Genomic DNA, 13537 nt, shown 5'->3' on the forward strand with positions numbered 1-13537 from the left:
TTGCGAAGTCGGACCGCATTGTTCCGGTTCAGTGTGCGGTGAAATTTTCACCGTGGTGCAGGCTGTGCGTCCTTTCTGGCAGGCTGTGCGTAGAATTTTGCCTTGGAGAGCGCTTCTTCACCTCAGCCAGAGAGCAGCAAGGCAGCAGGGTAACAGCAAGGCAGCAGTCCTTCACAGAAAGGAGTCAGGTGAGTCCTTTGGGCAGCCAGGCAGTTCTTCTTGGCAGGATGCAGGTTCTGGTTACAAGTTTCTTCTCCGGGAAGTGTCTCCATTGGAAGGGGCAGAGGCCCTGTTTATATACCCAAATGTGCCTTTGAAGTGGGGAAGAGTGGCTTAAAAGCCCACAGGTCCCTTTCAGTTCAATCCTGTCTGCCAGGGTCCCAGTAGGGTGTGTGGCAGTCCTTTGTGGGAGAGCAGGCCCTCCACCCTCCCAGTCCAGGAAGACCCATTCAAAATGCAGATGTATACAAGTGAGGCTGAGTATCCTGTGTTTGGGGTGTGTCTGAGTGAATGTACAAGGATCTGTCAACTAACCCAGCCAGACGTGGATTGTAAGGCACAGAAAGATTTAAGTGCAGAGAAATGCTCACTTTCTGAAAGTGGCATTTCTAAAATAGTAATATTAAATCCCACTTCACCAGTCTATGTCACCATTCTGGCCATACAAAATATGACCTTCCTGCTCCTTTCAGATCAGCAGCTACCACTCAAACAATGTATGAGGGCAGCCCCAATGTTAGCCTATGAAGGGAGCAGGCCTCACAGCAGTATAAAAACAAATTTAGGATGTGATACACTACCAGGACATGTAAACTATATGGGTACATGTCCTGCCTTTTGCATACACAACACCCTGCCCTATGGGTTACCTAAGGCATACCTTATGGTTGTCTTATATGTAGAAAAAGGGGAGTTTTAGGCTTGGCAAGTACTTTTAAATACCAAGTCGAATTGGCAGTGAAACTGCACACACAGGCCTTGCAATGGCAGGCCTGAGACAAGGTTAAGGGGCTACTTAAGTGGGTGGCACAATCAGTGCTGCAGACCCACTAGTAGCATTTAATCTACAGACCCGGGCACATATAGTGCACTTTACTAGGGACTTATAAGTAAATTAAATAGTCCAATTGGGTATGATCCAATGTTACCATATTGAAAGGGAGAGAGCATATGCACTTTAGCACTGGTCAGCAGTGGTAATGTGTGCAGAGTCTAAAAACCAGCAAAAACAGTCTCCAAAAAGTGGAGGGAGGCAGGCAAAAAGTTAGGGGTGACCACCCTAAGGCTGTCAGGTCTAACAATGGGTAACTGTGATTGTGAGTGTTTTGAATGAGTGTGCATGTGAGTGAGCATGTGTTTCTGTGTGTGTGTGGGTGTCTATCTGCATGTTACTATGCTTGTAATTGATCCAGGAGAGGAGTCTGATGGGGTAGCTTTAAAACTGCCAAAATGAGGAGATGGCAAGAAAGTAATGAGAGAAGGCAGTGGCGATAGCCAAGGGGCTGCTGTCTTCCCTTTTGTACATACAGTACACACAGACATAATGGGTGAAGAGTGCATACCAGGAGGCTGATGAAAAGACAAGAAATTGGAAGGAAAATAATGGTAAACAAGGTGCTACGCATTAGAGGGAGATCCGATGTTGACCTGGTGAGGACAGGTGAATATATTAAGCATAAAAAATGGGAAATGTACTTAGATGTTTATACATCCGACTGAGACACTACAAACATTGTTATAAAAGCTATGGCAGGGCATTATGAAACAATAGCTTGCGCCCACTGAAGCATGATAGAACTTTAAAATAATGGGCCTAAATGGATGATGGAAAGATTGCATTATCAAGTGGTAATATGGATGAAATGGCCATGATGATAGATATCAATGCAGCCACGATGAAAATTAGTAATTTGAGTAAGCTGTGACACGGGGAAAATTGCCTCACAAACACTAGTTCTGTGAGTTATTGAGACTTGCATGCTTAATGGGGAATGTTGGAAATTGTGAAATGTATTACCAGGGTTATAGTTGATCCTGAAATTGTGTTGAGTAGGATGGTATGGCAAATGTGACTATTGACTCAAAAAGGCATGATGTGAATAATACTTTGGACATAAAGGCATAGCGAAACCTGGTAAAAATGCTCTCTCTTTTAATGTGGAAAATGACAAACTGGGTATAGTAGAGCTGTTGGAGTGTGACCTTTAAAATTAATATTAATATGAAAAGCTTGCAATATATTCTGTAATGAAGCTGCATAGAAAATGTGTTAACATAGAAAATAATGTACGTGTTTGAAATGTGCCCACGGGGAGTGGCCATCAATGTATACGATGATTAATGAAACTGATTAATGATGCATTATTAGTGTACTAATGTATGACTTTGTATTAGCATTAAGAGTTATGTATTTGGTTTTTGCTAAATTAATCACTAGGCCTTAGTTAGCGAAGGTCTGGGCCTAGCTGCTGTGTTTTTCTAACGTGCAATGTGCTGTTTTCCTGAAGGACACTAAGCTGTACTTTTCCAGAATCTAGGGATGTGTGTGTAGCCGTAGTAAATTCTTTCTCATGGGACCCGACTTGCTCAAGGAGACATTCTTGCCAAATGCAACAGTGTAATTCGCAACAGGTGCAAGGCCGCCTGGACTAGGAGAAGACAATGGAACTACTGACTGGAGCGTAAAGTGTAACTTTTCTTACCTGACATTCTACCCGATGAAGACGTCAATCACAGGAGCCAATCGACTGCATGAGAACTGTGTTTTGTGGAAAATTCTAGTAAGGTGTGTGGAGAATTATTGGACAGAGATAATGATGCACCAAATATTGCCCAATAGGAAATTAGAGACTTGTTAGACTGTTTGATATAACCGCTTGACCGGAGGAGAAATTAGGCCTTCTTCTTAGACATTTTTTTTCACCATTCCTTGCCATTCAACCGAGAAACTATTAGCTACACTTTGAGACTTTGCTGCCCTAATACTTTAAACCATCCTCTGTTCGTTCTTGCCTGATACTTACTTCTCCTCTTTATGAGGGAAGAGCCTTATTCTTAGCTATGCCATACTGAGACTTTGCCCTATCCTATCCTTGCTGATGGTGAATCGACTGATGTGCTGAGGACGAATACTGACGCTGTTTGTTGATTCATTCGGATGAGTAACAATCTAATGAAATTGTAATTGTCTGTTTGCCTTTTCTTCCTAGGTACCAACTGCTCTTTTGATAGAGGCCATAGTTAGATGTTTTTCCAAATTTGTGTTTGCCAAATTGTTTTGCATGAAGTCCAACATGCTGATGCTAATTTGAAGTTAGTTAAGGAGTTCACTAATGTCGGATGCAAATAGACACATTCTTGCATTGTTGAATAATGTACTAATGATACTCTGCTAAAGTTGATTCATATTAACGTCGTGCTTCATTCTAAATGTTCATGATCTATGCTCTGATAAAGTTTTGCCCTGATTGCCAAGTTTTAGTGGTTTTGACGTGCTTGTTGATGTTGAAACTAATAAATATGATATTAGATTGTAACTAATAGGGACTAAATATCCTAACACATCACTAGGTTTGTGTGGTTATTCATGGCTGAAAGGTCATGGTGCGTTCGCTGTATTGATCTATATTAAATGTTATTGATTAGTTTAAATGATCTGGTATTGTGAATATTGAAGACGTTATGGGCATATTGATTGTGATGTTAAAGGGATACCTCGTTCTGGGAAGTCCCCAAACATGGTCAAAAGGTTCATTGGCCTAGACGTGTCTCCTTGTAAGTTTACTTATCAAGGTTCTGACGCGTTATCAGAGCACAGTGAGCAATTGCATTGTAGAAACACTAGTGCATTGGAGAAACTGTTAGCATACTGGGCTTTACTTAACAGTAGAGCTGTGCTTACTGAGTTAGTGTAGAAACTGGGGCTTTATGGGAACAGGGGTAAGGACAAGCTGTATCAGGACACTGACAGATCATGGCAGGTTAATAAAGTCACTGAATGGGTTACTTAACCTTGAGAGAGCATATGTCAGTATTCACAGAGCCAGACCAATGGAATTGAATGGAATGGTTGTGAGAATGAGAAAGTATATAAAGAAATTTAAATAAAAAACATATATACCATCTTTACTTGTTTCTGCATCACTGATACAAAGATATGATTCTTTTACAAATAAGGGCAGATCTACCTTCTTAGATATTAGTTAACATATAATTCTAAGATGTGTATAGTTTGTAAGAACTACTTTGCTGGCCTGGAAAGTGGAAAGGAAGGATCTAGGAGGGGAGAATGTGGCTATGTCCATCATAAAGACAATGAAGGACGTCGCTGCCGTTAGAAAATACTATCATTGTTTTACTTGGCGCTGGTCTGTAGTGAGTGACTAAACATAACAATTCCTCTTTATCAATTTCTAATCTTTAGAGGTATTTGGTCTTACCAAAACATTTGTTTTTGGCTCACTCAAATCTGCCATGTTGTTTTCTGCACCCATATAGACACCACTGTAAAACTTTTCAATGCCCATTGCATATGTTTAGAAAATAAAAAATATTTAAAAAACATAAACACATCACAGGCTTGCCAAGGCCAGACCTATTTTTATATTCGTGTTCTTTTTGCATGGTTTGCTTAATTCTTTCTTCATATTTTCGCTGTTGTTGCTTATTATTTGTAGTTGGGTTTTTTTCTGAACGTTTTCCATGATGTTGGGCCATTGTCAAAATGACATCGTTCTTGTTCATTTTAAGCACACCTGCATTACCCCATTGAAGAAAGGATGTTTCGTGGGTGATGTGATCATCAAAAGCAATGCCCACCCACAACACCTAAAAAGGAACTGACAAAAAGTCCGCACTGTTAGAGATAGCAGGTGTTACAGATGCATCAAATGCAATCCTGTGGTGAAGGACAAGCCTTCTCCCTGTCACACCTGGGAATGACAACGTTGATATCTTTTTCTACCAAATAATTGACTAGATTGTCATCCAACAATTGGGATTTAATATTGCCTCCCGACCATTCCCACCTTTTTCTCCTTTACGACCAAAGATTGGTCATACAATCACCAAGTACAAGTCAGTATACCACACCATTTTGAAAATACCATAAAATTTCATTATTCAAGATTAATCAGATAATTTCTAGATATTTAACTATGAGGTGGACATCACACTGTCTAATATAGTAATATAATATTACTCGCAAACATCACGAGGGAAGGTTATAAAAGTCCAAATAAAAAGGAGAAAATACCAGCTTTGGTAAAATACCCTGGGGTCATGTATATAGGTAAACCGGGAGTGAAACCGGACACACACCGGTTCAACCCATTTTCCGCTCTGTAAAGTTCGGAAAACATCAAGTTCTCCAAACTGTATTTTCCACTGGCTCTTCCTGTAGAACTCTATTACCAACATAATTCAAGTGTTTGGTATACCTAAATCATATAAAGTAAACTTTCCACCAAATCAAAAGTGTTTGAAAACATGTCTACACTGCACATAGGCGGTCATTACAACATTGGCGGTAAAAGCCGCTTACCGCCGTGCAGAAGACCGCCAACACACCGCTGCGGAATTCCGCCACAGCTATAATGACCCACAAAACGGAATCTGCCAAAATTCAAACACCCACACAAGTCCGCCACACCAAAGGTCAGTGATAAACTGGCAAAAACAAAACCTCCACCGTCACGCCAACAGAAATCCGCCCACACTATCACAACCCACGAATCCACGCGGTGGTCTTTCAACCGCGGTATTCCATTGGCGGTACACACCGCTGCGCTCAAAATACACACACACATACAAAACACAACCACATTGGACAATTCGAAATACACACACCTGATACACATACACACACCACTCCCACACACCCAATACAATATAAAACACACACTCACATCACCCACAAACCCCTAGGACCACATTTGAGAAAGAAGCACAGAGAGAGACACCACAATCAACAATACTAGCATCCACAGGCACACAACACCATCACCCACATAACTTCCAAGCAACTCACACAACACCCCACTACATATCAGCACACTTATCACCACACACACCACACCACACATCAACCACACCACCCCAGGCACGGCAAAGACACCCCAGGTTCTCGGAGGACGAGCTCAGGGTCATGGTGGAGGAAATCGTCCGGGTAGAGCCACAGCTATTCGGATCACAGGTGCAGCACACCTCCATTGCAAGGAAGATGGAGCTATGGCGAAGAATAGTGGACAGGGTCAACACAGTGGGACAGCACCCAAGGAATCGGGATGACATCAGGAAGAGGTGGAACGACCTACGGGGAAAGGTGCGTTCAGTGGTCTCAAGACACCACCTTGCGGTTCAGCGGACTGGCGGCGGACCCCCACCTCCTCCCCCACAACTAACAACATGGGAGGAGCAGGTCTTGGCGATTCTGCATCCTCAGGGCCTCGGAGGAGTAGCGGGAGGAATGGACTCTGGTAAGTCAAAGCTTAACTATTACATCCCCCACCCTACCTGCATGCCATCACATTCCCCCACCCTCACCCTCACCCCCATCACTCCAACTCCTCACAAATATCCCAATATCGCAAACCACACATCCCACCACCAAGCCCTGCATACAACAACAAAGCATGGACACCCATGACTAAAGCATGTCCACTGTACATACCCATACACCCCCCTAAACCATCATCACACAAGGTCCCACACAGGAATGCAAGCACTGGGGTACACGGTCACGCACCCATTGCACACCATGCCACACACAGATGTAATAAACATCCTTTTATACCCCTGCAAGACCCCTACCCAACGTCACCGGACAGGAGGGTCCACACGTGTCCACACCACCAACAGAAGAGGCCCACAGTGATGACAGCACCTCTTTCCAACTGGATCTAGATGACCAGCCCGGCCCATCAGGGACCTCAGGACTGTGGGTTCCCATCACACAGTCACAGGCCACTACAGAGCTGCCCCCCTCTGGAAACACCAGCACAGCACCCACCCAGCGGACCCATACCTCCATCCCCAGGACACGTCAATCAGCAGTGTGTCCACCACTACAGGGAACCCAGGCTAACCCACCACCCCAACAACAACAGGGACCTGGGGGAAGTGGCAGTGGGCACACGTTCCAGGGGACGGAGGCACAGGAATACAGGGAAACTGGGAGGGCTGCTGTGCAACAGGGGGAGGACAGGCCAAGGGAACCCACTCTCCACGAGGCCCTCTCCAACATCATGGGAGCCTACCACCAATCCCAGGAGACGATGTCAACGGTACTGGCCAAGCTTCAGGAGACCCAGCGCCTGCAGGAGGAACAGTATTTGGGCTTCAGGGAGGAACTCAGAGCCATCAATTCCACCCTGGGCACCATCGTAGGGGTGCTGAAGGAAGTACTCAACACCAGGAGGGACACTGTGGCACTACAAGGGGCCCCTGACACTAGCCTGGATGATGAACTGCCCACCACTTCCGCTGGTTCTAGTGGACAGGAGGCACCACCACAGGACAATCACACCAGCACCCTACCCCCTGTAGAGGGAGAACCACCCCGCAAACAGTCCCTGAGATCCAGGACAAAGACAGAGAACGATGCCAAGACCCCCGCCAAGAAATGAGACCACCCTGAATGTCATCCTTCTGTCCCGCTTTGTCACACTGTCTATCCTTAAACTGCCCCAGCTCCACTTCCTATGCCTCTTTGAACAATGCACCTGTGAGACTAATAGCGCAGACTCTGCCATGGACATTCCTCCACCATCCCACCTCACCATTTTACAACCCCCTCCAATATTGAGCACTTAATTGAACACCCTTAAAGCACAAAACAATCTGGAGTCTGTCTGTGATTCCGAAAATGTGTATTAGCAATTACAGTGACGAAATGCTCATTCAATTGTGAAGTCAACATACCCATGTCACACAGCTGATGTCCATGAGGAATCAAAGCAGATGTCACACTGTGGGACCCACATCTGTGAAATCGTAAGGGAAAGTGACAACTCAGTGACCATACACTGGGTGCAAATGACAGACAGTAGAGAGGTAGTAATGTTAAAGTACATGTAGTAGGCAGGTTTGTATTCTTACCTGTGTTTCACTGGAAATATTGCTCGATCACTGAGTCCCTGTTGTCCATGTCTTCTTCTTCTGCTTCCTCGTCTTCACTGTCCACAGGCTCCACAGTTGCAACAACACCGCCATCTGGACCATCCTCCTGCAGAAAAGGCACCTGTCGTCGCAAAGCTAAGTTGTGAAGCATACAGCAGGCCACGATGATCTGGCACACCATCTTTGGTGAGTGGAATAGGGATCCATCTGTCATATGGAGGCACCTGAACCTGGCCTTCAGGAGGCCGAAGGTCCTGTCGATTATCTGCCGTGTACGCCGATGGGCCTCATTGTAGCGTTCATCTGCCCTTGGCCTGGGATTCCTCACTGGGGTCAGTAGCCATGACAGGTTAGGGTAACCAGAGTCACCTGCAAATGGCGAGGGACAACTGTTAGACACACACTAACCTGTAGGGATATCCCCAGACCTAGATAACCATTCCCACTGTCTTGCTTCCAGGTGCTTACCTAATAGCCACACACAGTGCCTCTGGAGTTGATCCATCACATAAGGGATGCTGCTATTCCGCAGGATGTAGCCGTCATGCACTGAGCCAGGGAACTCGGAATTCACAGGGGAGACGTACTGGTATGCCAAACATACCATCTGTACATTCATGGAATGGTAACTCTTCCGGTTTCTGTACACCTGTTCACTCCTGTGGGGGGGGACCAAAGCCACATGGGTCCCATCAATGGCACCTATGATGTTCGGGATGTGTCCCAGGGCATAGAAATCACCTTTCACTGTAGGCAAATCCTCCACCTGAGGGAAAACGATGTAGCTCCGCATGTGTTTCAGCAGGGCAGACAACACTCTGGACAACACGTTGGAAAACATAGGCTGGGACATCCCTGATGCTATGGCCACTGTTGTTTGAAATGACCCACTTCCCAGGAAATGGAGCACTGACAGCACCTGCACTTGAGGGGGGATTCCTGTGGGATGGCGGATAGCTGACATCAGGTCTGGCTCCAGCTGGGCACACAGTTCCAGGATTGTGGCACGGTCAAGCCTGTAGGTGATGATCACATGTCTTTCCTCCATTGTCGACAGGTCCACCAGCGGTCGGTACACCGGAGGATGCCGCCATCTCCTCACATGTCCCAGCGGACTGTGCCTATGAAGGACAACAGCGAGAACAGAGTCAACCAACTCAGAGGTACGTACCCACAGCTTACACAGAACACAAATCATAATCCAAAATGTGGCCTGTAAGTGTGTTGAGTCTAGGCCTAGGTATGTGTGATGCAGTTAAAAATGAAGCCATGTGGGCCCCTGAAATGGCGGCTTCCTGACCTCTGAAGTGGGACAATGGGATGTGAGGTAACTGCGCTGGCGTTGTACACCGTCGCGGTAGGTGGTCGAAGACCGCAGTGCAATGCTGCATTGGTTAACATTGGACCCTATGGGTCCCAGGAGCCAATGACGATGTACGCCGGCGGTGACGGTACGCACCGCCGCGGACGTGACCGCCATTTTCTATCTGTTCAATCACTCTATACCTGTTCTTCGAAAGGGAAGGACCTACACTGCAAGTGCTGCTGTGACCTCGGTCTGGAAGAGACAATGGCTCGAGTGTCTGGGGAAAGGGCCCCTGCCTTCACATCGGAGGAGTTGGAGAAACTCGAGGATGGGGTTCTCCCCCAGTACACGCTACTCTACGGTCCTCCAGACAAACAGGTAAGTACACTGGGAGCATGCTGTATGGGCTATGCCTGTGTGGAGTGGGGTGGATGTAAGAAGGGGGGGGAGATTGTTGCGTGCATGAAACGACGGTGAGTGCCTGTGCCACATGGCAAGGGTAGGGATGGGGGCCAATGACTGTGACAGTGCAGTTGGTAATAACTTTTCCTTTCCCCCTGTACAATTCATGTAGGTCAGCGCCTACCAGAAAAAAGATATTTGGCGTGCCATCGCGAAGGACGTCCGGACCCTGGGGGTCTACCACAGACAGAGCACCCACTGCAGGAAAAGATGGGAGGACATTCGCTGCTGGAGCAAGAAGACCGTGGAGGCTCAGCTGGGGATGGCCTCCCAACGTGGGAGGGGTGACCATCGCACCATGACCCCCCTGATGTTCAGGATCCTGGCAGTGGCGTACCCGGAGTTGGATGGGCGCTTGAGGGCATCACAGCAGCCACAAGGGGGTGAGTAAACTCTCATCCTGCTGATTTAGCGTGCAGTGGAGGTGTCTGGGTGGGGGAGGTGGGCTGTGGGTTTCCCTAGGCCAGGGTGAGTTTTGTAGGCAAGGTCCCTCCATAATCAGGCCATGTGGCACCCCACCCCACCTCTGTAGAGTGCCAAGTACACCTAGTCATGCCCCTGTGTCATCCATGTGTGCAGATGTCATCCATAGACTAGTAGGCCAATTCCCAAGGATTGAATAGTGGACCCCCAGAGCGCGGCGTAGTGCAGGGGGCTTCTGTGTCTGTCGTGTCCGCCAACGGTAGTGGTAATGTAAGCACTCAACATGTCTTTCTTCTGTCGTCCCCCCCTTTTTGTGGTCTCCCTGTTCTTGTGTGCATTAGCATCATCAGGCGGAGGAGCAGTGGCACCGGAGCACGAGGGGGCTGCATCCCACATGGCCATGGAGGGCCACACTACAGACTCGGACTTCACCAGTGGGACGGAGGCGGGGACAGGAGCTGAGACCAGCGAAACTGACTCGTCCTCTGATGGGAGCTCCCTTGTGGTGGCGGCAACATCTGTGCCCCCGCATCTACAGGTACAGCCGCCACCCCCCAACCAGCACCGCCCTCCCAGCAGCCCCTCAGCCTTTGCCCCGTGCCCGCTCACCCGGGAGGGTGGGCATCACCTTCGCCCCAGGCACCTCAGGTCCTGCCCCTGTCACCCCTGCTGCCCTCAGTGAGGAGGCCATTGACCTCCTCAGGCCCCTCACTGTTGGGCAGTCTACCAATTTGAATGCCATCCAGGGTGTAGAAAGGCAGTTGCAACAAACAAATGCATTCCTGGAGGGCATTGATTCTGGTCAGGCGGCCCTTCAGCAAGCTTTTCAGACTCTGGCCTCAGCACTGATGGCAGCCATTGTCCCCGTCTCTAGCCTCCCCCTCCAACTACCTCCACCCAGACCCAATCCCCTGTACCCCAGCCTATCACAAGCACACCTACAGACCAGCATGCACACACATAAACACACAAGGGAAGCTCTGGCAAACATAAGCACCACACATCCTACAGGCACTCACGCAAACATCACACACATGCAGACACTCCAACATCCACTGCCTCCACAGTGTCCCCCTCCTCCTCATCTCCCTCCTCCTTCCCAGTCTCATCTACACTCACACCTGCATGCACTACACCTACAGCCACTACTGCCATCACCAGCACACCATCACACCCCGCTCACGTGCAGTCACCACCCCCACTACCATTCACACGTCCCCTGTGTCCTCTCCCAGTGTGTCTGTGACGCCACCTCCCAAGATACACAAACGCAGGCACACACCCACCCAACAGCCATCCACCTCACGACAGACTCCAGCCCATGCACCTTCACCCAAAGTCAGCAAGCAAACACCTCCTACAACCACAACCTCTTCCTACACTCCCAAACCCCCTCCAGTTACCCATCCCAGTGTCTCCAAAATACTTTTCCTGTCCAACCTTGACCTCTTTCCCACACCTCCCCCACCCCATCCGTCTCCTAGGTCCAGAACTAGCACCTCAGTCACAACATCTCCGGGACCAGTAGTGCCTGTAGTCACCGGAATCTGGAGTGCACCGGCTACCAGGGCAGCCAGTGTGGCACGGAGCCACAGCACAGAGAGTCCCCCACCTATGAAGCATCAAAAGTTGGCCAGTGCCTGCGGGAGAGGGGGAAGACTCCAGCCACCAAAGCCGCTCCCAGGGGTCCCGGTGGGAGTGTGGAGTCAGCTGCGACACCTTCCAGGGTGGGGAAGGGCCACAAGAAACCAGGAAAGTCTGGGAAGAGCAGCACGGCGGAGGAGACTGCCATCATCCCCGCTGGCCAGGAGGCCACCGCCATCATCCCCACTGGGCTAGAGAGGACCGCCAGCACAAGCCCCGCTGGGCTAGAGAGGACCGCCAGCACAAGCCCCTCTGGGCTAGAGAGGACCGCCAGCACAAGCCCCGCTGGGACAGAGAGGACCGCAGGGCTACAGAGGACCGCCAGCACAAGCCCCGCTGGGACAGAGAGGACCGCCAGCACAAGCCCCTCTGGGCTAGAGAGGACCGCCAGCACAAGCCCCGCTGGACTAGAGAGGACCGCCAGCACAAGCCCCGCTGGGCTAGAGAGGACCGCCAGCACAAACCCCGCTGGGCTAGAGAGGACCGCCAGCACAAGCCCCGCTGGGCTAGAGAGGACCGCAGGGCTAGAGAGGACCGCCAGCACAAGCCCCGCTGGGACAGAGAGGACCGCCAGCACAAGCCCCTCTGGGCTAGAGAGGACCACCAGCGCAAGCCCCGCTGGGCTAGAGAGGGCCGCCAGCACAAGCCCTGTTGGGCTAGAGAGGACCGCCAGCACAAGCCCCGCTGGGCTGGAGAGGACCGCCAGCACAGGCCCCACTGGGACAGAGAGGAACGCCAGCACAAGCCCCGCTGGGCTAGAGAGGACCGCCAGCACAAGCCCCGCTGGGCTAGAGAGGACCGCCAGCACAAGCCCCGCTGGGACAGAGAGGACCACCAGCACAAGCCCCGCTGGGGTAGAGAGGACCGCCGGCACAAGCCCCGCTGGGCTAGAGTGGACCGCCAGCACAAGCCCCGCTGGGACAGAGAGGACCGCCAGCAGCTGAGTCACTGCAAAGGAGCCTGCCGCCTCAAGCACCGCTGAACAGGGCACTGCCGCCTCAAGCACTGCTGAACAGGGCCCCGCCTCTCAAGCACCGCTGAACAGGGCACCGCCGCCTCAAGCACCGCTGAACAGGGCACTGCTGAACAGGGCACCACCGGCGCCTCAAGCACCGCTGGCCCATGATTGCCAAGGGCACTGACGCTACTGAGTCCATCACAAGCAGGATGCAGCATTCTGGGCACCATGCCCCCCTCCAGAACCAGTGAAGAGATACATCCACTACCTCTGTCCTTAGCAGGATGAAGCACTCTGGGCACAAGGCCCCCTCCAGAACCAGTGGAGAGATACATCCACTACCTCTGTCCTTAGCAGGATGAAGCACTCTGGGCACAAGGCCCCCTCCAGAACCAGTGGAGAGATACATCCACTACCTCTGTCCTTAGCAGGATGAAGCATTCTGGGCACCATGCCCCCTCCAGAACCAGTGGAGAGATACATCCACTACCTCTGTCATTAGCAGGATGAAGCTCTCTGGGCACAAGGTCCCCTACAGAACCAGTGGAGACTGTTATCCAGTTGAGAGACTGTGGCTTTGCACTCCCCAGGATTGAACAGTGGGCAACCCACCCACTGTATAGACT

The sequence above is a fragment of the Pleurodeles waltl genome, chromosome 1_1, assembly GCF_031143425.1.
Source record: "Pleurodeles waltl isolate 20211129_DDA chromosome 1_1, aPleWal1.hap1.20221129, whole genome shotgun sequence".
Classification (NCBI taxonomy): Eukaryota; Metazoa; Chordata; class Amphibia; order Caudata; family Salamandridae; genus Pleurodeles; species Pleurodeles waltl.